Source organism: Ursus americanus, chromosome 6 (genome assembly GCF_024610735.1).
Source record: "Ursus americanus isolate L20-20 chromosome 6, mUrsAme1.1.p, whole genome shotgun sequence".
In the NCBI taxonomy this organism is placed as follows: domain Eukaryota; kingdom Metazoa; phylum Chordata; class Mammalia; order Carnivora; family Ursidae; genus Ursus; species Ursus americanus.
Window position 1 is genome coordinate 60,265,707 of NC_142132.1, and position 24,729 is coordinate 60,290,435.

The 24,729-nt window shown below is 34.6% G+C and overlaps 1 protein-coding gene and 1 pseudogene across 5 annotated transcripts in view; one reads left to right on the plus strand and one right to left on the minus strand.

Moving 5' to 3' along the window:
* JMJD1C (jumonji domain containing 1C) overlaps window positions 1–24,729 on the plus strand; it is a 320,195-nt gene that overhangs the window by 157,332 nt on the left and 138,134 nt on the right. The window lies entirely within an intron of this gene.
* LOC123783049 (dynein light chain 1, cytoplasmic pseudogene) lies at window positions 15,780–16,458 on the minus strand (annotated as a pseudogene).

The following is a 24,729-nucleotide window of genomic DNA, read 5'->3' on the forward strand; positions in this document are numbered from 1 at the left end:
GAAATACAAATAGACCTTGTTTATCACAGGATTTAATGCCTCTTCATTTGATTTCTCTTTTATTTTTCCTCTTTCATGGTTTGATTTGGGTTGTTTTTCAGCTACTCAGAGAAATTTTATAAGTGGTATGTAATTTCACTTTTTAAAAATGGCATTTATTTCCTGATTATAAAGTAATATCCATTCTAGATTTTTGAAAGACAAAGTTGTAAAGAGTACAGTAAGTCATCTTTAATATTTTGAAAAAAAAAACTTAATAAGAGTTGGATCCATTTCCTTTTAGTCTACATACACTTTTTTTCTACCTCTTTTTTTTTTTTTAAGATTTATTTATTTATTTGAGAGAAGGAAAGCACAGCAGGGAAGAGCAGAGAGGGAGGGAGAGAGAAACTCTAGCAGACTTCCACGCTGAGCGGGGAGCCTGATGAGGGACTTGATCCCAGGACCCTGAGAGCATGGCCTGAGCCAAAACCAAGAGTTGGACACTTAACTGACTGTACCACCCAGGTGCCTCTCTACTTCCTTTATGTTAAGTAAATAGCTTTACTTTTATAATTACTTGACTACAATTTCTGAAAAAATTATTGTATTTTTAAAAAACTTATATACAGTAAAATTCATTTATTTTTTTCACATATAGTTTTGTGAGTTTTGGCAAATTTACAGACTCTTGTAAACAACACCACAATCAGGATACAGAATGGTTCCCTCACCTTCAAAATTTCCTTGTGCTGCCCTCATAGTCAGGTTTTCTTCTTACTCCTGACTCTGGAAACCAGTGAACTGTTCTTCATTTACAGTTTTTGCTTTTTTCAGAACATCCTATAATATAAATGTAATCATATATAATTCTTTTAGGCTGGCTTCTTTCCTTTAGCATTATGCTGTTGACATTAATCCATGCTGTTTCATGTTAGGAGTTAGTTGCTTTTATTAATGAATATTCCATTGTATAAATGTATCATAGTTTGTTTATGTATTCACCTATTGATAACTTTGGTCGTTTCTAGTTTGGGGAAATTGTGAATAATGCTTCTAAAAACATTCATATGCACATTTTTGTGTGAATGTAAATTTTTATTTCACTTGGGCAAATACAAGAGGAAAATTTCTGGTCATATGGTTAAGATGATGTTTAATTTCATAAATAACTGCCAAACTGTTGTCCAGAGTCATTGTTCCATGTTGAATTCCCACCTGAAATGTTTGAGAGTTCCAGTTGCTTTTTTCTTTACTAGATATTGTCAGAGTTGGGTTTTGGTGATGTTAGATATCCTCTCAGTGTGTAGTGGTGTATCATTGGGGTTTAATTTGTTTTTCCCTTATAGTAATGGGTATTGAGCTCTATTAATGAGCCTGGCAGTCTCCATACAAACCATTTGGCCATTACAAAATTTTTATTTTTTCTTTTAAAAAAACTTTGGGTATAAATCCTTTTTTAGATATGCAACTTGCAAATATTCTTTCCCAGTTTGTAGCAACAGTTTTTAATTTTTGTGAAGTCCAGTTTATCAGGTTTTTGTTTTTCATTGATCAGAAATTAGGTGTCATACCTAAGAATAGCTATGCTTAACTCATAGTCATGAATTTTTCTTCCTGTGTTTTCTCTTTTCTTTTCTTTCTTTTTTAAAGATTTTGTTTATTTGAGAGAGAGAGAGAGAAAACATGAGTAGGGGGTGAGGCAGAGGGAGAGGGAAAAACAGATTCCCCACTGAGCTCTGAGCCCTATTCAGGACTCAATCACAGGACTGCTGAGATCATGACCTGAGCTGAAGTCAGACGCTTAACCAACTGAGCTGCCCAGGTGCCCCATTCCTATGTTTTCTTTTAAATATTTTACAGTTTTGGGGTGCCTGGGTGGCTCAGTCGGTTAAGCATCTGACTCTTGGTTTCAGCTCAGGTCGTGATCTCAGGGTCATGGGATTGAGCTTCCTGTTGGACTCCATGCTTAGTGGAGAGTCTGCTTGAGATTCTCTTCCTTTCTCTCTCCCTTTGCCCCTCCCCTGCTCACATGCACTCTCTCTCTCTCTCTCTAAATAAATAAATAAATCTTTTGAAAAATATTTTAAAGTTTTAGATTTTCCATTCAAGTTGAGATACTGATTGGAGTACAGCAGAGATATAAAGTATATATATAGATAAAATCTTTATGCTTAATATATTATCTGTATATATTTATGCTCTATTAATGACATTAGAAAAACTAGTGAAATCACCAGCCAACTTCAGTAGTACATCATTAGGCCATATATTAGCTTAAGTTAAAATTTGTAATTTGTAAATATATATTTTTTGTCCCTGCTTCTACTCCAATCATTAAAGCAGCCTGGAATGTTTTCTTTTTTTAAAAGATTTTATTTATTTATTTGGGAGAAGAGAGAGAGCACGAGCAGAGGGGGAGGAGCAGAGGGAGAGGGAGAAGCAGGTTCCCTGCTGAGCAGGTAGCCCGATGTGGGGCTTGATCCGAGGACCTTGAGATTGTGACCTGAGTTGAAGGCAGATGCTTAACCGACTGGGCCACTCAGGAGCCCCTAGAATGTTCTTTTCTTAATTCTTCTACTACCTTCTCATTTTATATATATATATATAAGTTTTTTTTTTTAATTTATTTTGGTTTTTTTAAAGTAGGTTCCACTCCCAACATGGAGCCCAAGGCAAGGCTCTCTGAGCCACCCAAGTGCCCCACATATCTTTTTTTTTTTTAATTTATTTTTTAATTTACTTTTATTACTTTTTTACTGACATATAGTTGACGTGAAGTGTTATATTAGTTTCAGGTACACAACATAGTGATCCTACAGTTATGCACATTGCAAAATACTTACCACAATAAGTGTGGTTACCATCTGTCACCATACAGGGTTATTACAGTTTTATTGACTATTCCCTACTGTACTTTTCATCCCTGTGACTTATTATTTTATAACTGGAAGTTTGTACCTTTTAATCTCCTTCACATATTTTGTCCATTGCTCCATTCCCTTCTCCTCTGGCAACCACCAGTTTGTTCTCTTGATTTATGAGTCTGTTTCTGTTTCTATTTATTTGTTTTGTGTTTTAGATTCCTCAGATAAGTGAAATAATACGGTATTTGTCTTTCTGACTTATTTCACTTAGCATAACATCCTCTAGGTTCATCCCATGTTGTCAAGAATGGCAAGGTTTAGTTCTTTTTTATGGCTGAGTAATATTCCTGTGTGTGTGTATGTGTGTGTGTGTGTGTGAGAGAGAGAGAGAGAGAGAGTGAGTGTGTACCACATTTTCTTTTATCCGTTCACTTATCATTGGTCACTTAGGTAATTTTCATATCTTCGATATTGTAAATGCTGCAAGACATAGGGATGCATATATTTTTTTGATGTGTTAGTGTTTTCTTTTTCTTTTCTTTTTTTTTTTTAAGGGTGGGTGAAATATCCAGCAGTGGAATTACTGGATTGTATGGTATTCTGTTTTTAACTTTTTGAGGAACTTGCATACTATTTTCCATAGTGGCTGCACCAATTTATATTACCACATACATACGGTCAATTAATCTATGATAGAGGGGACAGGAATATACAATGGAGATAGGATAGTCTCTTCAATAAGTTGTGTTGGGAAAACTGGGCAGCTACATGAAAAGAATGAAACTGGACCACTTTCTTATGCCATACACAAAAATAAATTTAAAGTATATTAAATACCTGAATGTAAGACCTAGGAACATAAATAAAAGGAAACATAGGCAATACTCTTTTCAACATTGGCCATAGCAACATTTTTTAGATATCTCTCCTCAGGCAAAGGAAACAAAAGCAAAAATAAATTACTGGGATTACATCAAACTATGAGTCTTATTTCTTAATAAATCAGTTGGGATTCTATTTCCCAGTCTCTCTCGCTTTTCTTAATTGTATGTCTAAGAATAATCTTATATCTAATATATATTTTAGAACAGGGGTTGACAAACTTTTTCAGTACAGGGCTAGATAATATTTTAGGTTTTGCTGGCTACATGGTCTCTGTTGCAACTATAGACAACATGTAAAGAAATGAAAGGATTATTAACGTTACAGTAAAAGGTTATATAAAAAAACAATCCTTGGGCATCGATGTCTGAGTCCACCCCCAAAGGTTCTGATTCAGGTGATCCGAAATCAGATTTTAGCATCAGGTTAAAAGCTACCCAGGTGATTCTAATGTGCACTTAAGTTTGAAAACCACTGATTTAAAAGACTTTTTTTTTTTTACGATTTATTTATTTGTTTGAGGGATAGAGTGAGCACAAGCAGCAGGGGAGGAGCTGGGGGGGGCAGCAGACTCCCCACTGAGCAGGGAGCCCAATCCCAGGCTCCATCCCAGGACCCTGAGATTATGACCTGAGCCGAAGGCAGATGCCACCCAGGCGCCCCTAAAAGACACTTGGATGTAGAATTAAGTTAACAGAAACCTTGTGAATTTAAACATGATAGAAATGTTTATATGCATTCAGGTCATTTCCAGTATAGATAAGCCAAATGTATCTTTGAGGGATATCCAGTACAAATTTAAAGCCCCAGTGTCTTTCCTTTAATTTTATCGCCAAATCTGACACTTTCTTTCAGTGCTTTCGGTCTTCCCGTACTGTTCAAGAAAACACAAAATTACAGCAGGTTTTATTAAGAATAAGTTAACACTACATGGTTGCATTGCTGCATCAGACCATCCTTGTTCTAGGTTAATTATTAGACCAAAGCAAAAATTGATTGATTTTAGACATGGTGGTGACCTTAAGTATAAGGCCATAGAAAAGTGTCTGGGGAGATTAGAAAATGCTGTATTCCTTGAGCTGTTCAGTTGGTATTACATGTAATACAAACAAACAAAAAAAGTAATAATTTTCCTTTAAAAATTTAATATATTTTATTTAATATATAAAAACATTAATTACATTTCATAATCTGCTTATAAAATATATGCCAGCCCCCCGAATGCCTGTTATTTTGTAACTGTGCTAGAAATTATCTTCCCTGCTAAAGATAACACATTTTTTGCTGAGAACTGCTCCCTTCCACTTTCACTTTGGAGAACTTCAGTGGCTTACTTTTGTACTGTGGAACCTGCACTCTTTCTCCATACTTCATGATTGGATCATGGATGGACACCTACTACTGTATACAGTGCTAAACCCAATAACAAGTAAATTTGGGCTAATGTGACTGGCCCTCTTTGAGTAGGTATACATACAAAAGGTCTTAAGTTTTAGTTTGTCTCTAAAGATAGAATGAAGCCTCAGATGTATAAAGAAAACCAGCAATGAGAAAGATGAAGAGAATGATTATGATTTTTAACAACTTTCTAGGTGTAGGTATAGCCTTGTGGGACCCAAATTTTTTCTTGCTTTTTTGTTTCTAAGATACCTTTGTAATCTTACAATTCTGCTTTTATTCTCATGCTTTTTGTTGTTTGTAATAAAAAATACTGTGTGTCATTTATACTACACAAACTCATTCCCATTTTTCAAGTGACTGGCTGGAAGAAACAAACTGGTTCTTAAAACATCTGTATCAAATAAGAAGTCATAATACTTCAAAATGAAAGTGAGTAATTACAGTCTTTTGAGTTCAAAAGATCAAGAGAGAATTGAATGATTTATGGAATAGTCCAGTTCTTCAGGACTCACATCAGAACTATCTCCCATCAAGGTTAGCTTAGGTCAGGTACCCTAATGCCACTCTTGGCATCTCTGTCTTACTGCTGTTGTGTCAAGGTATGGAAATTATTTTTACTTCTATTTTTCCTATAGTCTCTTAAAAAATATCATAATTAGATTGCATGTGTTATGCACAGTAAGCTTTTTTCCTAAAACAAAACTGTACCTCTTTAACTTGTAGGTTTGCTTTCTGTACCTGGATACTGTTTTGTAAAACTTTTGTATTTTGGAAACAGTCCCAAATCCTCCGGGTTCTCTTCTCACCCTCTATTGTCATGTATTCTCTTCTTTTCCACTATATTTACTCTGCCTTTTTCATTTAACATCTTACTGTGTTTTATGTAGGTGGTCAAGGAAAGACTGAGAAATAGATGAGGCCTGAATTGTTATAGAGCCTAGATGCCAGAGAACAGTTAGGCATTAACTGTTTTTTCCCCTCATTTCATCATTCTCTGCAAATAGACATTATCATTATTTTATCATATGAGCCTAGCACAATGGTTGTCATTTGGTAGGTATTCAGTAAATATCTTTTTGTTGTTTGATTTGGCATTCAAAATGTATCCTTTATTTTTATTCTTATAGATGTATAATTCACATTCAGTAAAATTCACTCCATTTGTATAATTGGATACATTTTGGCGTAAAATGTGTGTGTATATAATAGTATGTGTGTGTGTGTGTGTTTATATGAAACCTTTTGTGTCTGGCTGCTTCCATTTAGCATATGCTTTTGAAATTTGTGATTATAGATAATATGTGTGAACATATATGATATATTTATGTATCAGTAGTTCATTCCTTTATATTGCTTTTTTAATATATATAAATATGTATTAATCAATCTATATTATATTTATATTGCTAAAAAGTATTCCAGTGTATGGCTACACCACAGTTTGTTTATCCATTCACCAAATAATGGATATATTTGCGTTGTTTGCATTTTGGCTGTTATTAATAAAGTTGTTATAAACATTCCAGCACAAGTCTGTGCATGGATGTATTTTCATTTCTCTTGGGTAGATACCTAGGAGTAGCATTGCTGGGTTGTCTGAATGCATGTTTAACTTTGTAACAAGTTGACAGACTGCCAAAAACGATAGTTGTTGATGATGAGCATATTTTCATGTGTTTATTTGCTTTTAATGTGTCATTTTTTGGTAAAATGTCTGATTAAATCATTGCTATTTTTGAAATACACTTTTTATTTCTTAGTAATTTAGAGTTGCAGGAAAGTTGCAAATTAGAATTAAAAATTTTACCTTATACCCCTCACTCAATTTCCCTCATTGTTAACATCTTGCATTACCCTGATATATTTGTCAAAATTAAGAAATGACATTGATACATTATTTATTAACTCAACTTCCTTTAGATTTCACCAGTTTTTACATTGATATCCTCTTTCTATTTTAGGATCAGTTCAGGATACTGCATTGCATTTATTGCAGGTTTCCCCAGTCTCCTGTGGTTTGTGACAGTTTTTCAGAAAGTGTTATGGACTGAGTGTGTGTGTCCCCCAAAATTCATATTCTGAAATTCCAACGTCCACAGTGATGATAGGAGGTAGGGTCTTTGGTAGATGATTAGGCTTTTAGGTTAGGCTCCACCCTATTAACTGGGATTAATGCTCTTATAAAAGCAGCCCTGGAAAGCTCCCGTCCCCCTCCACCATGTGAGGATATGGTAAAAAAGACATCATCTATGAACAGAAGTAGGACTTCAGACACTGAATCTGTCTACATTTTGATCTTAGGCTCTCCAGCCTCCTGAAGAGTGAGAAATAAATTTCTGTGGCTTATTTATTTAGTCCAATTTATTTAAAAGCAAAACCAAAACTAGTTCACCCATTTCTCCCACCTTTCATTCCTGCCTCTGGCAAACTCCAGTCTTTTCCTTGTGTCTGTGGTCTCATCGGGTATTTGTTTGTTTTAGATTCCACATGTAAGACAGAGCATACAGAATTTGTTTTTCTTACTTATTTCACTTACCATAATGTCCTTGAGATCCATCCATGTTGTCGCAAATGGCAGGATTTTATTCTTCTTTATGGGCGAATGATATTCCATTATACACACACACACACACACACACACACACACACACACACACACACACCACAGTTTCTTTATTCATTCATCTATCCATGGACACAGGTTGTTTTCATATCTTATAAATAGTGCTGTAGTGAACATGGGATGCATATATCTTCTCAAGTTAGTGTTTTTGTTTCCTTCAGAAAAATACCCAAAAGTGGAATTGTTGGATCATATTTTTTGAGGAATCTCCATATTGTTTTTCATAGTGGCTGCACAAATTTACATTCCCACAAACAGTGCACAGTGGTTCCTTTTTTCTACATTCTCACCAACACTTGTTACTTCTAGTCTTTTTGTTAATAATCATTCTCATTGGCCTGAGGTAATATGTCATTGTGGTTTTGATTTCTATTTCCCAGATGATTAATGATGTAGAGCATATATTTTATGTACTTGTTGGCCATCTGTATGCCTCTTTTGGAAAAATGTCTGTTCAGATCTTTTTGATTGAGAGTTTTTTTTTTTTTTAATATATTGAGGGTTTTTGTTTTGTTTTGTTTTGCTCTTTGTTTTATGGGTTCTTTATATATTTTGAATATTAATCCCATATTAGATAAATAATTTGCAAATGTTTTCTCCCATTTAGTAGGTTATCTTTTCATTTTGTTGATGATTTCTTTTTTTTTTAAAGATTTTATTTATTTATTTGACAGAGAAAGAGAGGGAACACAAGCAGGGGGAGTGGGAGAGGGAGAAGCAGGCTCCCCACTGAGCAGGGAGCCCGATGCAGGACTCTACCCCAGGACCCTGGGATCATGATCTGAGCCAAAGGCAGACGCTTAACCGGCTGAGTCACCCAGGCGCCCCTTTGTTGATGGTTTCTTTTGCTGTGCAGAAGCGTTTTGGTTTGATGAGTACCACTTGTTTATTTTTGCTTTTTGTTGCTTTTGCTTTTGATGTCACACTCAAAAAATCACCTCCAAGATCTGTGTCAAGGAGCTTTTTGCTTATGTTTTCTGCTAGGAGTTATGGTTTCAGGTCCTGTGTTCAATTCTTTAATCCATTTTGAGTTAATTTTTGTTTATGGTGGAAAGTCATGGTCCAGTCTCACTTTTTTGCATGTGACTGTCCAATTTTCCCAACACCATTTATTGCAGAGACTCTCCTTTCCCTGTTGTATATTTTTGGCTCTTTTGTCATAAATTAATTGTTCATATATGCCTGGATTTATTTCTGTTCTTTCAAAGCTGTCAGGATTATAGTATTTTTGTTACAGCAGCATGAACAAACTGACAGTCTTACCTTGTTTTTAATGACTTTTGTCTTGAATTACTAATTTTGCACATTTTTTTTTTCACCTTGCCTTACTGAGTTGTAAAAGACCTTTTTATATTCTAGGTATGTGTTTTTTGTCAGATACAGATTTTGAATTTTTTAGCTATATCATTTTCATTTTTTTACTTTTGAAGAACAGGTGTTTTAAGTTAGATGGGGTGTAATTTATCAATTTTTGATTATTTTTCATTTACATTGTTTGGGCTTTTGGTGTCACTAGAAGTCTTCTGTCTAACCCGAGGTCAGATAGGTTTTCTTTTAGAAGTTTACAGTTTTTGATTTTACATTTAGGACTATGTTAGAAGGTAAGTTTTGTATATGGTACAAGGGAAGGGTAGAAATTTTTCTGTTTTTGGCACATGAATGTCCAGTAGTTCCAGCACCGTGTGTTAAAGACTTACCATTTTTTCCATTGAATTTCTTTGGCATCTTTATTGAAAATCAGTTGACACATATGTGTTGCTCTATATTTGGTTTCTTAATTCTCTTCCATTAATAGTAAATGTCTTGATTTGAAGTATTAGTATGAATTCGATACTACTCAGTAATCTTACCCTAGTTTACCGCATCTCCTTTTCCTGTTACATTGTTATTTTACTGGCCTCATTTTTATTTTATAGACTTTTTTCCTCCCATATTAACTATGTTCTACATAAATGAGAGTTAAGAATAGTTAATATTTGCTTTAAAAAAATAATGCTTCAGTACCAATTATGTACCTTACGAAGTATAGCATTTATCAGTGCAAATATACCACTTTCCAATTGCAGCTCCCACTCTTCCCTCCAATGAAGTGCCTATTTTGTCACCTCTGATGTATCCTTGAGTTATGTGTTTTAATCAGCATCTTTTTAAACTTTATATAAATGTTATAAATACTTGCTTACTTTGTTCAGCATTGATTTTGTTTTCATCCATGCTCATTAATGAAAGGCCAATGGGACCATGTGATTGCTGTCCTTCCCGTAGCAGTCCTGTGGGGATTTGGGGACAGAGATTAGGTCTCTTGAAATCCATTCTGTTTCTGCTTTTCTTTTCAGTGGAATCCTTGTAAATACATTTGTATTCAAAGATGAGTTTTCTTCATACTTTCCTTAGGAGAACATCTCAGTGTGTGCAGGGATAGAGGAAATCAGAAAATCATAATGCACCTATAAGTGGTGAGCCTGAGATACGGAGAGGAAAGGAGCTGGCCCAGGGAAACACAGCAAGGTGCTTAGTTTCTCCCAGTAGTAACATGTCGTACAGCTGTAGTTCAGCATCAGAGCCAGGAAATTGATACAGTTGCCAGCTTTTTCAGATTTCACTAGTTTAAGTTTCATTCAAATTGTTATGGGCATCAATATTTTGTTCCTATTTATTGCTGAGTAATATTCCCATGGCATAGATGTACCACAGTTTGTTTAATCATTCACCTGTTGAAGGACATCTGGATTGTTTCCAGTTTTTTGCTCTTAGGAATAAAGCTGCTGTGAACATTCATGTACAGGTTTTTATGTTAATATAAGTTATCTCTTTGGTGGGAATTAATGCTTGAGCATGCAATTCGGAGTTATATGGCAGGTACATGTTTAGTTTTATAAGAAATTGCCATATTCTTTTCCTGAGTGGTATACCATTTTTCATTCTTATCAGTAATGTATGAGTAATTTAGTTTTTTGCATCCTTGTCAGTATTTGAAGTCATCAGTGTATTTTTATGTTAGCCATTCCAGTATGTGTAAAATAATATTTCACTGTGTTTGAATTTGTATTTCTCTAATGACTAATGATGTCAAACATTTTTTGATGTGTTTATTTGCCATCTGTATATCCTTTTCAGTAAAATGTCTGTCCATGTCTTTTGCCCATTTTGTAATTGGATTGTGTGGATTTTTTGTTTATTTTGTTTTTTACTGCTGTACACTTTTATTCATTATTATGGAAGTGATTGCATATACTAAAAAGTACTACTAAAATTTCATTTTGGGTAATCAGTTGTCTCAGCAAGATGGAGTCCATTCTTTTCCTGCCAATCTTGATGCCTGCTTTTGTCATTTGTTTCCATATATGTTTAGCTTTATTTGGAGACTTTTTCTCTTTTTTTCTCTGTTAGTCCTCCATATTACTAGTCTAATAACACACAGACTTCATTACTATGGCTTTATATGTTTGGGTTTTTTTTTTTTTCCTTTGCAGTTTTTTGGTTTTATTTTAATTTTTTTCCTTTAAGTCTTTTTTTCTCATGCGGTTTTGTTACTATGGCTTTATAATACAACTTGATATCTAGTGGGACATCCCTCCATGTACTTACTCTTCAGGAATATGTGGCTTCTTGTCTTTTTGTTCTCACATATACATTTAGAATCCTGAAAAGTAAAGAAGGTAATTCGAATCAACTCTGCTGTTGAGAACAACCATAAAAGATGAACCAAATAAAAACAAGTAATTTTTTTTTTTAAATAAATCAGACAGTTGCCAAAGCTGTGAAGAATTATGGAGTCAAAACTCTGGGGGTAAAAAAAAGCCAGTACACTAAGACTGATATTTGAGGCCTTTTTTCCCCCTAATGGTATACAAATTCCTGAAAAGGCCGCTGAGAGGTTGAGAAGCTAAGCAATTGTTTTGTCATACTTACTGGACTAAGGAGAGTTGGAGTTCAGGATCTCTGAGGAGAGAGCTCTTTGCTAAACCTCTTTGGTTTTATGTTAAAACCTCAAGGGGCTGTACTCTAAATGAAGATTTATTTCTCAGTTTCACCACTATTGATAGTTTGAATGAGATAATTCTTTGTTGTCAGGGACTGTCCTGTGCATTGAAGGATGTTTAGAAGCATCCCTGGCCTGTACTCAATAGATGCCAGTACCAACCTGTCACCCCCACTGTGACAATCAGAAATATCTCCATATATTGCCATCTGTCCCCTGGTTAGCAAAAACCACCCCTATTTAAGGAACATTGCCCTAAATGGTATACTTGGATAAACCAGGCTTTATTGAAGCCCATTTTGAATCCTCTCAGTCACTGATTGAATTAAGATGATCTGAGTTATACTAGTTTCTTTTGCTTTAAGCTGCCTGTGAAAAGAAAATGTTAGTCTATGCCCGAAAAGATATTATCAAATCCTCAAATTATCTCTTCAGATTCTCACAAATAGTATCTGACAGTCAAAATCAATTAGAATATCTGTATGCATCCTTAAAGGATATAGGACAACACCTGATGAAAAACCAAGTAAAACAGTATACAGCAGAAACAGCAGAAACAGGTGAGGAAAGGATCCATAAAATGTAATAATTAAAACTCCAACTGTAAAATAAATATATATTCAAAGACATTAAAGAGAAGATTGAACCAAGAAAACATTCTAGAATTCAAAAATACCACATTTTAACAGCAAATTACCTGGTCAAATTCCACAATAATCACTGTTTTTGTTTTTATTGCCATTACATTAGGTTAGGAAGTAGTAACATCTTTATTGATTTAGGTTTGTGCTATTTTCTGCACTGACTTAAGTGTTCTTTAATAAGTTTCAATAATTTTATGCATAATAGGCTTACATATCTTTTGTTAGATTTTTTCCTAGGTACTTTGTAATGTTTTTTAAAAAAGTTTTACTTTAAAAATTATTCATAAAGATAGAGGAAGAAGGAAAGCTTCCAAACTTATTTTATGAGGCCAACATTACCCTAACACCAAAACCAGATAAAGACACTGCAAAAAAAGAGAGCTACAGGCCAAAATCTCTCATGAACACAGATGTGACAATCCTCAACAAAATATTAGCAAACTGAATCCAAAAATACATTAAAAAAATCATTCACTATGATCAAGTGGGATTTATTCCCAGAATGCAAGGATGGTTTAATATTTGTAAATCAACATGATACAGCACAGGGATAATACCATATAATCATCTCAATAGGTGTAGTAAAAACATTTGACAAAGTATAACATCCACTCAACAAAGTAGATTTAGAGGGAACATACCTCAATATGATAAAGGCTATATATGAAAAACATATAGCTAACATCATACTTATTGGGAAAAAAATGGGACCTTTTCTCCTAAGGTCAAGAACAAGAAAAGGATGTCCACTCTCCCCACTTTTATTCAACACAGTACTGGAAATCCTAGCCACAGCAACCAGACAAGAAAAAGGAACTAAAGGCATCCAAATTGGTAAGGAAGAAGTCAAACTTTCACGATTTACAGGTGATATGATACTATATAGCAAACCCTAAAGACCCACCAAAAAAAACTACTAGAACTAATAAATGAATTCAGTAAGATCGCAGCATACAAAATCAATGTACAGAAATGCATTGAATTTCTGTACAATAGTAATGAAGCAGCAGAAAGAGAAATTAAGAAAACAATCCCATTTACAATTGCACCAATAATAAAATACCCAGGAATAAATTTAACCGAAGAGGTGAAAGACCTGTACTCTGGAAACTATAACTGGTGAAAGAAATTGAAGACCACACAAACAAATGGCAAGACATTCCATTCATGGATTGGAAAAACAAATATTGTTAAAATGTCCATATTACCCAAAGCAACCTACAGATTTAATGCAATCCTTATCAAAATACCAACAGCATTTTTTACAGAAAGTAGAACAAACTATCTTAAAATTTATATGGAACCACAGAGACCCAAATAGCCAAAGCAGTCTTGAAAAAGAAAAAACAAAGCTGCAGTATCACAATTCCAGACTTCAAAGCTGTAGTAATCAAAACAGTATGGTATTGGCACACAGAGAGATCAGTGGGACAGAACAGATATAAACCCAAACCTACATGGTCAATTAATTTTCAACAAAGGAGGCAAGACAGTCTCTTTAACAAATGGTGTTGGGAAAACAGGACAGCTACATGCAAAAGAATGAAACTGGACTGCTTTCTTACACCACACACAAAAATAAACTCAGAATGGATTAAGGATCTAAATGTGAGACCTGAAACCGTAAAAATCCAGAAGAGAGCACAGGCAGTAATTCTTCTGACATTGGCCATAACATTTTTCTAGATAGGTCTCCTGAGGCAAGGGAAACAAAAGGAAAAATAAACTATTGGGACTGCATCAAAATAAAAAGCTTCTGCACAGGAAAGGATACAACTAACAAAATTAAAAGATAACCTGAATGGGAGAAAATTTTTGCCAATGACATATTCAGTAAGGGTTTGTATCTAAAATATGTAAAGAACTTACACAACTCAACACCCAAAAATCAAATCCAATTAAGAAATGGGCAGAAGACATAAACAGACATTTCCCCAAAGAAGACATACGAGATGGCACATGAAAAGATTTGCTCAGCATCACTCATCCTCAGGGAAATGTAAATCCGAACAATGAGTTATTTCACGCTGTTCAGAGTGGCTAAAATCAAAAACACAAGAAACAACAAGTGTTGGTGAGGATGTGGAGAAAAAGGAACCCTTGTGCCCTGTTGGTAGGAATACAAACTGGAATAGTCCTGTAAAAAATATGTAGGTCCCTCAAAAAATTAAAAATAGACATACCATATGATTCAGTAATTCCACTACTGGGTATTTACTCAAAACTGGAAAAAATATATGCACCCCTATGTTAATTGCAGCATTTTTTACCATGGTCAAATTATGGAAATAGCCCAAGTTGCATCGATAGATGAATGGATAAAGAATTGGTAGGAGTGCCTGGATGGCTCAGTTGGTTAAGCTTCTGACTCTTGATCTCAGCTCAGGTCTTGATCAGGTCCTGAGTTCAAGCCCCCGTGTTGTGCTCCACACTGGGTGGAGAGCCTACTTAAAAAACATAAATAAATAAAAATTTAAAAAGAAGTGATCTATATACCCAACGGAATATTATTCAGGTATAAGAAGAATGAAATTTTGCTATTTGCATCTACATGGATGGATCTAGAGAGTATAATGCCAGTCAGAGAAAGTCAGTCAGAGAAAGACAAATACCATATGATTTCACTCATATATAGAATTTAAGAAACAGAAGAGAGAACAAAACGGAGAAATCAAGAAACAGACTTTTAACTATAGAGAAAAAACATGGTTACCCAGAGGGAAGTTAGGTAGCGAGATGGATGAAAATAAGTGAATGGGATTAAGAATTCACTTATGTTGAGCACCGAGTAATGCATAGAACTATTGAATTGCTATATTGTACACCTGAAACTAATAAAACATTGTATGTTAACAATACTGGAATTTTAAAAAATACTTTTATTTTCTAATAGATGCAGTTAATTAAATATATTAAATTTTTACTTTTGTATCCAACAACCTTACAAAATTTTCTTGACTTTTCAACATAGAGGATATATCATCTGCAAATAATGAGTTATTTTTTAATTTCTTAAATTATTTTTGAATTGATTTTTCCTGTTTTTTCTCACTTGGACTGCCATTTAATGTTGAATAGATTGATTGCGGGCCGGCTTCTTTGTTATCATTAAAGTTGGTCTTTGCTGTAGATGTTCTTAATCAAGTTCAGGAAATTCTCTTGTTTTGCCTGATTCTTTTTATCATGCTTAGGTGCTGAGTTGTATGAAATACTGCATTTATTGACTATATTTTTCCCTGTATAAAAAAATTAATATATAATATTGCTTTCCTCCCACAAATTTATTAATTTTTTAAAGGAATTGATTTTGAGAAGAAAAAACAGGGCAGAAAGGTATGGAATAGGAAATAAATACAAATGCAAGCTATTTTGCTAATTTTTTTATAACTACAACAAATTAGTAGAGAGAATGACCTATACAAAGCAATACAGAAATGGTTCAAAGACTGAGGTGTTCCTTTAGCTTAAGGCTGAAGATTTCAGTGTCTAGTATTGGGAGTTTAGGGTGTAGTCCTTGTTTTTGGATGGATCACTGGGTGCAGATCAGTCCATGCTTTTAACCAGTTTTAAACAGAAAAATGACTATTTGGCCCCGGTTGAAGTAGGTGAAGTTTGGTTTCATGGGTGAGGTAACTACCAAAGTTCCTCCCCACAATGCAGTGTCAGGTGGAGTTGAACTTCTTGTCACACTGTTTCTTAATATGGGCCACAGTGTCCTTCTCTATATTATATTTCTCCAGTGTTTCAGGAGTACACTCCACTGAGTCCTGTTTTATCTCCTCCAGCATATTGGCATTTTTTATCACGGCCTTTCAGTCTCCTTGTGAACCTGGGACTGAAGTACTGCCTACTTTCACTTGGGGGATGGCTTGGCAATGCCCAGACTATGAGGCCCCCTGTTGCTATGAAAGCTGTGGTTCATCTCACTATTGTATTATATTGAGTGACATTTATAAAATTTTCTAAGAGTAAGCATCCCTTGATTTCGTGGGTTAACCCAAATTAGTTCTAATGAATTATCTTTTTTTATATTGCTGGCCGTAGATTGCCGATAGCTTTTTTCAGAAATTACTGCATCTGTAGTCCTGAGTGACATTGGCCTGCAATTTCCTCTACATTGTTTGTTTGCTTTTGGTCTGAAGTTTATGCAAGACTTATAAGATGAGCTATGAAATACTCTCCCTTTTTATTATGGAAGATATTTTAAAGATTGAAATTAAAAGTTTCTTCGTAGTAGAACTTAACTGTAAAGCTCTTTCAGCCTTTAGGCTGAAAGTGATTCCAGAGAAAAGCATGTAAGTACAGGAAAGAATGAAGAGTGCTAGAGGATTTTAGGTAAATATAAAGATATTTTATAAAATAATAAAATTTACGTAAATAAAAATATAAAATGTAGGTATAGTTTAAAGTATTGACTTTAAGAAACTCTTTACTGTGGTCTGTAGATTTTAAATCATAAAAGTAAAACATATGACAATAATATCACAATAGCTGATAGAGTGGGTTAATGGAATTAAACTGCTGTAAGTTGCATTATTTTTAAAATTATTAATTAAACTGTGCTAATTATGGTAGTTAATACTAATTCAGGAATTCTTTAATAATATGTTAAGGTAATCACTAAAATAATTATTAAAATTGTATAACTTGAAATTGAATAAAGAAGGCATGTAATGTAATGAGCACTGGGTATTATATACAGCTGATGAATTACTGAACTCTACCTTTGAAACTAATAATATATTGTATATGTTAATCGAAAAAAAAGAAAGTGAATAATGTAAGGAAAAAATGGAATAATAAAACATTTGATTAATCCAAGATGCATTTAAAAATAAATAAACAGAGCAGATGGGACAAATAGATAAATCATCAGAGGATCAACCTAAACCCATTTGTACTAGTCATTGTATTACATTGAAATGGACTAAGCAATTCAGGTAAAACCCAGTGATAGGCAGACTAAATAAAAAACAAAGCCCAACTGTATGCTCTTTATAAGCGCCGTACTTAAAATATAAAAGAGGTTGAAAATAATACAGTGGAAAAAGGTAAATTATACGAAGACTTCACTAAAAGAAAGTCAGTTCAATAAGAAGATATGACAACTCTAAATTTATACTTTCATTAAGATTAGCTTCTAAGTTGTTAATGCAGAGACTGAAAAAACTAAAAGAATATAGATAAAAATCCATAATCACTTTAACATATTTGTTCCATAAAGTGATGGTACAAGTCTAGAAAAGAGTAAGAATATTGTTATTGAAGAACATTAATCAACTTGACCTAGTTAACACATACAGGACATTCTCCACCCTAACCCCCCAAATGTGGAGTATACATTATTGTACTTAGGGAACTAGTTCATATACTGGACCATAAAATAAATCTCACAAATTATCTCACAAATCTCAAGGAATTGTATTTATGTGCATAAATTCTGTGGCCACAGTGAATTATACTAGAAACCAGTAGTAGAGAGATTACTAGAAAATCCCCCAAATACTTTGAAAGTAAGCAACATATTTTATATATATATATTAAGGATTTTATTTATTTACTTGTCAGAGAAAGAGAAAGCGCAGCCAGGGGGAAAGGCAGGCAGAGGGAGAAGCAGGCTCCCTGCTGAGCAAGTAGCACAATGCAGGACTCCATCCGAGGACCCTGGGATCATGACCCGAACTGAAGGCAAATGCTTAACAGACTGAACCACCCAGGCATCCCAATAAGCAACATGTTTTTAAATAATCTGTGGTTCAGAGCAGAAATTGCTATTTACATTAGAAAATATTTTGAAGTAAATGAAATGAAAATGTATTTCACAACTGGTGGTAAACAGTTAAACCAATGGTTAGAGGGAAATTTATAGCACTTAATGTATATATTGGGAAGGAAGGTTGAAAATCTATTTCTATTTCAAGATGTTAGAGAACAGACAGCAAATTAATAAACCTATTAATTGTAGAATGAAGGATAGGAGCATGTTGGCGGCACAAGTTGGTTAAGCATCAAGTCTTGGTTTTGGCTCAGGTTGTGATCTCATGGTCATGAGCTCAAGCCCCATGTCGGGCTCCATGCCCTGTACAGAATCTGCTTAAGACTTTCTCTGTGTCTCCCTCTGCCCCTTCCTCCCCCGTACCCCTGGGCTCTCTTTCTCTCTCTCTCTCAAATAAATAAATCTTAAAAAAAAAAAAAGAATGAAGAATATGATAAAAATAGAAGTAAGTATGGGGTGCCTGGGTGGCTCAGCTGTTAAGCGTCTGCCTTCTGCTCAGGTCATGATCCCAGGGTCCTGGGATCAAGCCCCGCATCGGACTCCCTGCTTAGCGAGAATCCTGCTTCTCCCTCTCCCACTCCCCCTGCTGGTGTTCCCTCTCTCACTGTGTCTCTCTCTGTCCAATAAATAAATAAAATCTTAAAAAAAAAATAGAAGTAAGTAAAATAGGAGGGCAGCTGATTGGTCAGTTGGTAGAGCATGCAACTCTTGAGCATGAGGTCATGAGTTCAAGCTCCACACTGGGCATAGAACCTACTTAAAGAAAAAATTTTTTTTTAATTTACTTAAAAAAAATAGAAGTAAGTAAAATAGGAAACAAACGTATGAAGGTAAAAAATCAAATGCCAAAAATTGGTTATTTCTGCAGATATTACAGATATTAAAAAGTTACTAGCAAACTATTTTGTACAACTTAATGTCAATATATTTGAAATTTTTAGTGAAATGGGCAAATTTCTTAAAAATCAGATGTGAACAAAATATACACAATATGAAATAGAAAATTTCTTTTTTCTTTTCTTTTTTTTTTTAAGGCTCTTTGTGCAATGTGAGGGTTGAACTCACAAATCTGAGATCAAGAGTCACATGCTCTACTAAGCCAGCCAGGAGCCCCTGAGATAGAAAATTCCAATAATCTTTTATCTATGGAGAAATGTAGTCCGCAAACCTTTCCTGACTATACGGCTGAATTTTCCTACATATTTAAGAAGAAATATCAGAAACACTTTTAAAGAATAGAAAAACAGGAAAAATCTTTTCTAGCTCATTTTATGAGCCAGCATAACATTGATAACAAAACCTGAATAGCATATTACAGGAAAGGAAAATTGCAGACTAATATATAGCATTGCACATGGAATGCAAAAACCATCAAAAGTGCATTATGTAGTAGTGTCCAGTGATATATTAAAAAATATATAATGCAAGATAAACAGGTGGGTTTATGTCAGAAATTCAAAGCCTGTTTAACATTTGAAAAGATAATGTGTAATTCATTAACAGAAGAAAGAAAAAAGCTATGTAATAGAAGAAGAAAAATGTTTTCATAAAATTCAATATCTGTTTCTGATATTTTTTAATTGAGAAACAAAGAATAAAGGGAACTTTATTGTGATAAAGGATATCTACACTAAGTCTTCAGCTGTTAACATATTTAATAGTGAAGTAGTGAATGTTTTTTCACTGACATTTGGGAATGAGACAAGAATGTCCAGTGTCATTATTTGTTTTCAGCAGTTATTGTGTTACTCTACAAGCTGTTCAGAAGGTATGTGATATGTTCAAATTTACAGTGTTAATGTGAGTAGCACAGTTAGAGATAAAACCAAGATCTAATTCTCATTGTTCTTCATGTGATTTTTAGGTCTGCTGTTACATAAAGTGAGTTGATATTGTGTAGTATGGTGGGTACTGCCAAGTTTATGAACATTAATAGAAAAACGGCTTCTTGGGGTGCCTGGGTGGCTCAGTCGTTAAGCGTCTGCCTTCAGCTCAGGGCATGATCCCGGGGTTCTGGGATTGAGCCCCACGTCAGGCTCTTCCACTGGGAGCCTGCTTCTTTCTCTCCCACTCCCCCTGCTTGTGTTCCCTCTCTCACTGGCTGTCTCTCTCTCTCTCAAGTAAATAAATAAAATCTTAAAAAAAAAAAAAAAGCTTCTTATAAAATTATAACTTTACATTTTGTATTGAATTTATATTGAATTTTTAAAGAAGCCGTTATGCATGTTCATTAGTAAACTTTGTTTTATCATTATTTCAAAGATTACAAGCGTTTTTAAATTATAAAATTTACTTTAACGTGAAATGGTTAAAAGTAGAGTTATACAATATTTGTCTTAAAAGGGACCAGAAAAAGTTTAAATTCAAATACCTCTTTAGACAAATGAGGAAACTATCCTATTGTATTTCCTGTGCAGTCCTCTGCCTTGTAATTTTTCTCATATAAGAAAGAAAGTTATCATAGGTGTAGGATAATTTTTCTTAGGGATTTTGGAAGAGGCAGAGAGGGTGCCAAAGTCACAATAGTTAAATATGGCCAGAGGCACCTTTCTTTTAGGAACATTAATGTGGGTGGTTCTCTTAGTTCTCTTGTTTATCAATTTTAAGAACTAATTTAAAGCTCCTGTACAAATTAGGATATATACATTCTAGATTTATAGGACTTTTTCTTTCTGTTTCACTTTTTTCCGTTGGAGACTGAAATGTGTTTCCACCAAGCTGTCTCCAGAAAGTAGAGAGGTTACTCTCCCCCTACCCTTCAAAATAAACCAGGATAACAGAAGTGATGATACTTTGAATATAGAGAGCCTGAGGGAGAGCTGTAAAATGAGTCACAGAGGAGTTAACAGCACCACTGCTTGGTGTACTGTTCAGACAGGCTTTAAAGCATAATGTGGGACTCTTGGCCCAACTTCCAAGAGGAAGGAGTTAAGAATAGAGGGATCAAGGTGGTAGCAGAGGACGGGTACTAATTAGCTGTCCTTTCCCATCATTCCAGCTGGTTGCAAAAAAGACAGATCTTTCCATTTAACCATTACATCTTGTAACTATAACTATTTTTTAGACAAATGGAGACAACAATGGTATTTTCCTATGCTGAAGTAGAAAAATATAGTAGAGAAAAAAGAGTTCATCTCTATCAAATAAGAGGGAATTAGAAATATGCTGGATAAATTTCATAATGTATTTACTTTAGTGGTTTTAAATAGCAAGCAGAACTTTAGGCATACAAATTTAATTCTCCCCAGTGTAATAAATAGGTACCTCTTCATTATAGATCTTCTTACCATGTTCTTTGTTAAAACAGTGAAACCAACTAAGACAATTTCAAGCAGAAAAAGGACTTGAACAAAGGACTTTGGAACACAGGATCCCAGCAAAATCTGAGAACTATGCTTGGAGGCTATGCAGGAGCCAATATTGATGCAAAATCAAATCACAAAAGTGGTTCCATGTTGGACAAAGTCACTATAGCAATACCATTGATGCTTATAGTAGCCATACATCTTGGTTTTTCTTGGTAATAATTAATAGTTCATTTCACTCTCAGAAGTGTCCCAGTTTGGACAATAAATTACGTGCTCACCATTCTGATGTTGGAACATTACTACCTCTGGAAAGCACATAAAGATGCTCCTACTTCCAACACTCATGCCAACATCGAGTTTACCTGCCCTTTGCTTCTTCCCACAGGCAGGTGGGCTGGCTTGCTTTCCCTCCCTTCTTTTGTTCATTCATTTGTTCGTTCATTCATTCATTCATTCATTCATTCATTCACTTTATATTTTAAGTAATCTCTACACCTAACGGTAGCTGGAACCTACAACCTTGAGATCAAGAGTTGCATGCTTTATCAGCTGAGCCAGCCAGGTGCCTCTCCCTCCCCAGCCCCAGGCTTTAGATTCAAATTCTGAGATAAATTTGTCTGAATGATAGCACTTAGCTACTAAGGAGTCTGGGAATGTATCTCATTTTCCAGTTTCTATAGGTAAGAGACTGCCTGAAAAGGTAGGGGTTTCCCCAAACATAAGAAAGAGTTTCATACCGGGGATGTACTGTATGGTGACTAACATAATATAATAAAAAATCATTAAAAAAAAAAAAAAGAAAGAGTTTCATAAGCTGGGCAGTCAAAAAATGCAGATATTGAGTGTATTATGCTTCAACGATTGTCCCATTTTGCTCCTTTCCTTGTGGTGTATTCAGTGCTGTCCTCTTCCTTTTGGGCTGGATAGACCTATTAAGCAGTTATTAAAGTGAGTTATGTATCTGCTCAAAGAGAATGTTATTGAAAGTGTAAACTAGTTTTTTTGTTGTTGTTGTTTTTTTTCCCCTGTAAGCAAGGAAACTCCACTGGGTTGAAGGAAATAATATTTGCCATTCTCTCATCGTCATTATGTGAAAAAATAACTTGTCCCACTACAGAAGATAATTGATCTTAATAAAAAGCTGAAAAGTTGAAAGATTATTTGTTCAAATTTTTAAAGTTTGTGGAGTTCATGTAGCATGTGTAGTCAACCCTTAAGCATCTCTAAAACTGTGTCATTACATCTGGGTCTATCTTGGCGATACATATTTAAATTTTATTTGAATAACCTTTAGAAAAAGTTCAGATCATATTTAGATCTGTTCTAAAGAGCTCCAGATAAGCTTTTTAGAAATAGTATTTCTGTTCATTTCTTTTGGTTTTGATTTTTTTTTTTTGGATAGAAAGAACACTTGGGTTATTTGTTAAACAACATGGATTTTATAAATCTTACGAGTTTATGTATCTTTTAACCTCTTTCAGTTTTACTTGTCCCAGTTTCATTGGAAGTTGTTATGATTAAGTAAAATAATGTGCAGGTTTTTTTTAGGTTATCAAATACTTTTTAAATGTGAAGCGTTTCCTTATTGTAGTAATAAGACCTGTAGAATGTCACTAAGTATACTTTCTGTCTGGGAGAACAGGGTAGATGTCCCTGGCCCACCTGCTGACTGTTCCTCACATATCTAGAAAGAATGAGGGAATCCACATAAGGATGCCTCAAGAACAGGATTGCCACTATAAGGGGATTACTACAAAGAACGATGGTGGGAACACCTGGATGGCACACTAGGTAGAGTATATGACTCTTGATCTCTGGTTGTAAATTCAAGCCCCACGTTGGCTGTAGAGCTTACTTTAAAAAAGAAAAAAAAAAGTGGATTTTCTATTGACTTTACAAAACATCTTTATAGGATTTGAAAACTGAGGGGTTAGGGTCTAATGCAGTGGACACTAATTGGGAATTAGTTCTTCCAAGTTCCTCTTTATTTTCATTCTTCTGTTGTGGGGTTTTTCTCGTACAGGGTTCTCAAGGTTTCCTGTACAGGATTTATGTAAAACCAAGGAGTCATGGTAGCACCTTGATGACAACATTGAAACACATTGTGCTGAGAACCTTTATGATATTTGTCTTTTGTATTCTAATCATTATCATTCAGATTGAGTTTCTCATTCTTCTTTTTTCTTTATTTGTGCTCTAGATTTTATTAAATATCCCAGGAGGTAACTCTAGGGATAAAGATGTGGAAGTCAATGGAAAATTAACAAATGTATGATTAGGATTGAAATCTGGGTGTGTAGTTTTGAAAAGAACATTGCTTTACCTTGTTTTTTTTTAGCATATTACACAGGATTTAGTCCTTAATTCTTTTTTTTTTTTTTGAAGATTTTATTTATTCATTTGACAGAGAGAGCACAAGCAGTGGAGAAAGTCAGAGAGGGAGAAGCAGACTCCCCACTGAGCCAGGAGCCCAACGTGGGGCTCAATCCCAGGTCCCAGAGATCATGATCTGAGCCAAATTAACCATCTGAACCACCCAGGTGCCCCTAGTCCATGACTTTTTATCTCCTTATTTCATAGAAATATGAAGGAACATAAAGAAAACTTAACAAAAACCTTGGAAGTTGTTTCCAGCTTTCTCAAGACTCATTTCCCAGTTTCAGAGGCACATTCTTCCAAAGTTTACTTTCTTTCAGATTTCTTTCTCACATAAATGCCTTTTGCTTCCTTCCCCTAGCAGAACATAAAGTTGTTCTTTCCTCCATTTTTCTTTTCTGGAAAGAACACCAGTTCAGAACTTGAAAATTCCTAGGTGAAGTTTGAAATGTAAGCAAAGTAAACATTACTGAGATTAAAAAATTTTAGAGGCATATGTGCAATACCATAATATCTTACCCTATCTTAAAAATGAAGTTGGGAACGCCTGGGTGGATCAGTCAGTTAAGCGTGTGCCTTCGACTCAGGTCATGATCCCAGGGTCCTGGGATCGAGTCCCACATCGGGCTCCCTGCTCAGCTGAGACCCTGCTTCTCCCTCTACCTGCCGCTCCCCATGCTTGTGCTCTCTCTCTCTCTGACAAATAAATATTTAAAATCTTAAGAAAAAAAAAAAAAGTTGAAAGGCATTACATAGTAACCTGCTAACATAGTAGTTAACATAAGTAACATAGTTAACGTAAACCCAGATGCCTAGATCTTATACCACTCTTATATGGTTAATAAAGACGTTAAGATAGTTTATATATTTCTATCCAATAAGGATTTTTTA